Here is a 6,627-nt window from a genome sequence, read left to right on the forward strand (position 1 = left end):
GGAAAATAGAGGATCATCAGAGAGACCCCCTGTACCCAGATGGACGGTGCCCTGGTTGGAAGGAGTAAGTTGTAACCCCTTGACAGAAGGGTATCCATTCTCCTTTGCTTCTGTCTAATCTTAGCTCTGGCACCTCGTATATGGGAGTTGAATGTTTCAGATCTTTTACAGGCAAGTAAAAATTATTAGAAGTGCCAGGCAAGGCAAGGCGCAGTGGCTGTAAGCCTGGCACTCTGGGAGGCCAAGGCAGAAGGATCACTTGAGGCCAGGAGTTGAATGTTCTTCAACTCAAAGTTATGGAAAACCTCACAAATTAGTGTGTCATCCTAGCACATGGGCCATGCTCATCTCTGTATGTGCAATTTTAGTATATGTACTGCTGACGAGAGCACTTCCCTGAATATTTTCAGTTTGAGGTTGGTGGAATGCAAGGATGCAGAACCTGCAGACTCAGAGGGGAGGCGCGGTGTCCAGAGGTTTCTCTGGGGATGAGAGCAGAGAGGACTGGAGAGAACCTGGACCTGGGGGAGGGAGGAGGAGGCTGGAGCTGGGCAGGCACGCGCCCACAGGCACGCGCCCCTCTAACCCCTCACCTCCCGTGCGCCCCTGGCTTCTCTAATCCCCCACCACATGCTCCTTCTTTGCAGCTTTAATTCCCTGCCCTCTGCTCCTCTGCTGGTCTCAGATAATTCCCCTGGGAAGTCCACAAGGGCCCACCAAAGCATTTGTAGGAAACAGAAGTCATGAACACATGTAGGAAACACTGCCGGACCTCGTGAGAAGCCAGGGGAATTGGGAATGGCAACAAGGCAGCTTGGACGGCAAACGCTTTCCACAGGAATGAACCTTTGAGTCAAAATGAAGCGTATCATTCTCTGGGCAAATCTAATATGTACCTTAATCCAACTTAAGGTATTTTCCATCCAGAAATACGCTGGATTTTGTTATTTAAAAGTACTATGGGGAGCGAGAATATAAAAGTTGCTAACATGGTTCCTACTCTAATGAGGTGTTAGTTCCTCCCCCAAGCTGGTTCCCTGGTTGCTGTCTTCATCCTGCTGAGGCAGCCCACCCGGGGCTATGCACTCAGATTCAGAAATCCAGGTGATTGTCGTTCAGACCCCAGCTCTGTCAGCTACTAGCTAGAAAAGTTTGGGCAAGTTACTCAACTGTGTTAAACTTCAGTTTTCTCATTCCTAAAATAGTGATAGTAAACTATAACTAACACTATGTCCTATGCTTTTTGTGGTATTTTAGTAAATGGTGTTCATAAAATGTTTGGCATGGTAGCTGGCACAAAAGAAATGCTCATTAAAAGTAGCAAGTATTATCACTGTCAATGGTTTCACCATTCAAATTTACAAGAGAGATTTGAGTAGTGTCTTTGATTTTCTTACTCCAAATGATGACCTACTTTATTCCACTTAGTAACTATTTTTAATTTCTCCCTCTGTCCCTTTTCCCACAGCCACTACCCTAGATCAGATGGTTGTAAACTCCCTACTCCTCCACCCAGCTAGCAGTCAAAATCCTCTTTCTAACTTAGATCTGAGAATGTCTCCCTCCTGCTTCAAAAACAGTGATGACTTCCTCTTGGCCTGGGACCAAGTTTAGTTCTTTGTTATGGCATTCAGGATTTTCTCCTATCAGAGAAGATTTTCTACTGATTGATTACATCATTGGCCCTTAATTCTTCACCCCTCTCTATAGCCATGTCCTTTGCCATGTGACTTTACACTCCCTCCCACTAAAAGGTCAGAATATGGGTGGCACCTGTAGCTCAGTGGGTAGGGGCCAGCCACATGCACTGGGGCTGGTGGGTTCAAACCAGCCTGGGTCTACTAAAAAAAAATAAATAAAATAAAAATATAAATAAAATAAAAGGTCAGAATATATTTACTCCTTGGCTTTGGCTTTGGGGTTAGTCATATGACTTGTTGGTCATGTGACTTGCATCTCTGCCACCCCTGAGAGGACATTCCTCAGGCTAACCCTCTATGCCCAGAGCAGGATGAGAGTGGGTGGAGCAGAAACACTCCAGCTGAGTCCAACCTACATCAGCTGACCCACAGATGTATGAGAAATACTAAACAAAGGTTGCTTTAAGCCACTGAGTTTTGGGGTAGTTTGCTATGCAATAAAATAGTCCCAAATGCCCCAAATTCTTTTCCAGGCAGCTTTCTTCTACAAACTCATCAATGTTTCAATTACGTGCGAGCACTTATCCCCAAGACAGTCTTAGATTCTCTGCTGTTCCCTCTGCTGTTCCCTTCCCTTTTCTTTACCATCTTTCAAAACACTGCTCATTCTTCCAGGTCCAGTTACAATGTCACATTTTCTGTCAAGACGTCTCCCATGCCCCCAGTCAAATTTGTCACTATCACTTCACCAAGCTCCCATAACCCTCCATCTATAGCTTCTGGCCTTCTTGTTACCAATGCATAGATTTGTGACCCAGTCATTTCCAAGTTCCACTAAGGAGTGTGTGCGTGTGTAGGGGTAATCTGTATGCATCTTTATCTTCTCATCAGTGCCCTATGTATATTCCAGAAATGTTTCCTGGAAAAACGAAGTGAATAAGTGAAGGGGGAAATAAATTGAAATGTAATGTCTGCTTTTATCACAAAAGAGAATCAATGGCATAGTGACTTTCTGCCATCATGCCCGGTTTAAACTTCCACATTGATACCACTGATCTAAACTGGAGAACATTAGTGAAGTCAAGAAAAACTGCTAAGAACTTAATTTGACCAGGAAAGGGCAGACTCATGTTGAAGTATAATTTCCAAAAGGATAACATTTTTATTCTGAGGAAAATATAAAATGAACTCATTACTTAAAGAGGGAACCAGTAAGAGGTTAAGACTGGTTCAGGGAGAATTTGAGGGACTAGGTAATGTAAGCAATTTAATTAAGGAAAATTAGGATTAGAATTCTGAATTAATATGAAACTGGTTAATGACCCATTGAACAATACATGGTAACTTTTATAGGTTATCTTTTCCATCAGACAGACATTATATCTCTACCAGACTAAAATCTACACGTTAATACACAATTTCACTAAGTCTGGGAATTTGGGTGAATAGTTTTAGCACTAATCCATGGTGTGTACAATTCGGTGGCATTTAGTATGTTCACTGTGTTGGGCAACCTTCACGTATATCTAGTTCCAAGACATTTTCATCACCTCCAGAGGAAACCCTGTACCCATGAAGCAGTCACAGTAAGACCCACACTCCTGTGAGATGCTAACACTACAGCTGATCTGACAGGAGGTGGTGCTCCGGTGGTGATGCAAGTGATGGGGAGCAGCTGTGAATAGGACAAGCTCCCCTGGCTCCCCCACCGTGCATCTCCTGCAGTGTAGTCTGGTTTCTAACATGCTATGGACCCCAGTCCATGGTCAAGAGGCTGGAGACTATAGCTTAGAGTGCTTTTCCAGTTGCTAGTAACTCAAAACCCAGTTCAAAGCTGATTTAATAATAAAACAAGTTATTGATCAGGAATCTGAAAAGGTAAGAAGGCTTCCCAGGGCTCAAAAATGTCCCAGAGGGCCTGGCTCCTTTCCATCTCTCTCTACTGCATGTTATAGAGTTGCTTCATCTTTTGTGATCCCAAGGGGGTTGCCAACAGTTCCTGAGGCTGTTTCCTCCTTCATGTCCCGCAGTGGATAGGGAGTATCTTTGTTTCAATGTCCCAGGAACAGACATGAATTTCACTCTGATTGGTCTGATGTGGGTCATGTGTCTGGTCCCGAACCAAATTCTTTTGGCCAGAGTGATGGGCTATGATGATTAGCTTAAGCCACTGAGGTCCCAACAATGGAGCTGAGAGCAAGGCAACCCACTACCAGCAAGCAGAGAACTCAGCAGGAAGGACATTTCTTAAAGGAAGTTTGGGGAAACTTTTCCTAGAAGAAAAGGAGAGAGATCTGTATAGAAAATACCAGTTGTTGCATACAGAAAAACACGAAAAAGTGAATAGTATTTGTATCTATGAGCTTTAAATCATAGAGTTACTAGTGATTTTTACTTTCTTTTCTATACTTTGCCTGCATTTTAACAATGAGAATGCACTAATTTTATAACCACAAGATAATAGTTACTTCTACTTTTTAAATCCAGCAAATGAATAACATGGAATAAATAGATGAAGACATGTTTTTTGGTTTTGAACTTGCCTTTCCTCCCCTAAAGTGTTGTCTTTGCAACAAAACCAGCTATTCTGGCGTCTTCCCTAAGCAAAAAAGAAGGTCCTGTTACAGGCAGCCTCCTGGATCCTCAGTAGTCTGTGAATACTCCCTCCTACCCGCCCTGCCTCACTTAACAATTTAGCAGTGCCTGCTGGCTTGCTGGTCCCCCCTTCACATGTGCTATTCTGGGCCACTGTAATTATTCAGCCAGTGGAGAGTTCTCTTCCGTGACAACTGAGATACCTCAAACTAAGAATAGGACTCTGACTGATGAAGCAAGGTGACAGCCATGGCTGGGAGGAACTTTACTGTCTTCCAGAGCCTCTTTAAAAGACCTAAACCTCCGTTTTACCCTTTGCTCTTTGGTTTGCCGTGAGTCTGTGGTTTTGCTGCGAAGTCTTGTCAGCTGCATAGCCACACAAATGATATGGGCTGAGCAGCTTATCAGGAGCTCCAAGAAGTGTTTCTTCTCAGTGGGCTTCCAGCTGGGAACACCGGGTCTAAGTTTGCCAGATAATTCTCTATTGTACATTTGCAACTCTTTCCTCAGAGGCATTTTGGTGTGAGGCTAAAAAGGATACTTTTGATTTTCTAAGAGCTGAGAAAACCCAGAGGAACTCTCTGCCCCCTTTGGCGGCAGGCGCTGTTGTAAAGTGGGAGCGGATTTTGCAGTTAGAGGTTGGGGCTCTGTGGCATTCAGTACTCTAAGCTTTTCAAGCTTCAGCTTTCTCAGCTAAAAAATGGGAGTTAGTAAAACCAACCACTCAGTGTTGTGATGACTGAATGAGTGTTTGAAGGGTATCTACCACAAGAAACGCCCAGTGACTGTATGAGTCAGTGTTCTCCCACAGTGGAGATTCTACCTGGTTCTCAGGAAGTCCCCTGGGATCAAGCCTGACCACCCAGAGTAAACCTCAAAAATGCTCCCAACCTCGGAAATGCTCCCTTGTACAGTAGTGGTTGTCCCTTCTCCTGGGTCTCATTCTTTTCTCTCCCTCACTCTGTCTCCCCAGCATCACCTCTCACTACCTGTACACAGAGCCTTGTCTCCATCTCTGCTCCAAGGTAAACCCAGGGCTAGACGGCCACAAATTACCAAAAAACAGCAGCGCATTCTGGAGTTGTTCGTAGTTACACTTCATAAGATTAAGCATCATTTGGTCACAGGACAGATTCTGATAATAACAATGTTGATGACGACCATGATGATTTGGGATTATTTTGGGGGGTGGTGCTGATGCTACCATGAATATTTGGTATTCAGCTTGTTAGACTCTAGAAATTTGGTTTTTAGCAAACTAAGCTTTAGGACTAGATATGTGAGAGCTGGGAAGAGGCTGCCAAGCAAGCCAGAAAGCTGGAGGTGATAAACCTCAGGGATAAGGACTGATTCAAACCCCTCATCCCCCATACACCTTCTCTTCTTTCTTTAAGACAGTATGTGTGTGGGTCTCTGTGTGTGTGTGTGGGGGAGGGCTATAAAATACCAATGCCAAAAACAGAGTTGTAGCAAACACAACATCAAGGTTAGATGTGGTCTGTGTCTTAGTCTGTTTTCTGCTGCTATAGCTGAATACCCTAGACTGGGTACTTTATAAAGAAAAGAAGTTTATCTAGCTTATGGTTCTGGAGGCTGGGAAGTCCAAGAGCATGATATTGGCATCAGGCAAAGGTCATCTCATGGCAGAGGCAGCACATGGTGAGAGACAAAGAAAAAAAGGAAATTTTCCTTTTTATCAGCAGCCCACTCTGAGATAACTAACCCAGTCCTATGATGACAGCATTAATCCACTCTGAGCCTTTATGACCCAATCACCTTTTAAAGGCCCTGCCTCCCAATATTGTTACAATGGCAACTAAATTTCAATACACATTTTAAAGGAGTCATTCAAACCACAGCAGTCAGTGTTGGGCAAATAATAGTTTATGCACTGTACAGTCAATTCCCAGTTATTCTTAGGCTTTTACAAGTCTTCATCCATCCTTTATGTCTTTGCTTGCCTCGTGACTGAGCTGGCTGTGGCAGCAGAGCCTTACCCTTTATTGGTACAGTATCCATGCATTGCTACAGTGCCACACATATAAGAAGGAAATCTATAGCTCAGGTGACGAAAGGATCTGGGAAGTTTCAATAACATTTTTGCTTGGTTCACTGTCCTAGTTACTATGATTGTCTAACAAATTCCCCCAAAGTTGAGAGGTAGTAATGTCCATTTTTTATGTTCATAAATTCCCTGGGTCAAGAATTTGGTCATGGTGCAGCAGGGACAGCTTGTCTCTGCTCTACAGTGATGTCTGGGGCCTCATCTAGAAGATTCAAAGGGCTGGAATTATCTGAAGACCATTTCACTCATTTATCTAGCAGAAGAGACTGACGATTGGCTAAGGTCTCGGTTCTTCTCCACGTGGATTTTTCTGTGGGTTCTCTGGAA

At 43.7% G+C, this 6,627-nt stretch overlaps 1 non-coding gene across 1 annotated transcript; it reads right to left on the bottom strand.

Annotated features, from left to right (window-relative positions):
* Positions 1 to 290: 290 nt before the first annotated feature.
* On the bottom strand, positions 291 to 392 carry LOC111722985. The gene has a single exon (XR_002771608.1). It is a non-coding gene; the product is annotated as a U6 spliceosomal RNA (small nuclear RNA).
* Positions 393 to 6,627: the final 6,235 nt, after the last annotated feature.

The sequence above is a fragment of the Otolemur garnettii genome, unplaced genomic scaffold, assembly GCF_000181295.1.
Source record: "Otolemur garnettii isolate 467f Iridium unplaced genomic scaffold, OtoGar3 scaffold00006, whole genome shotgun sequence".
Lineage (NCBI taxonomy): Eukaryota > Metazoa > Chordata > Mammalia > Primates > Galagidae > Otolemur > Otolemur garnettii.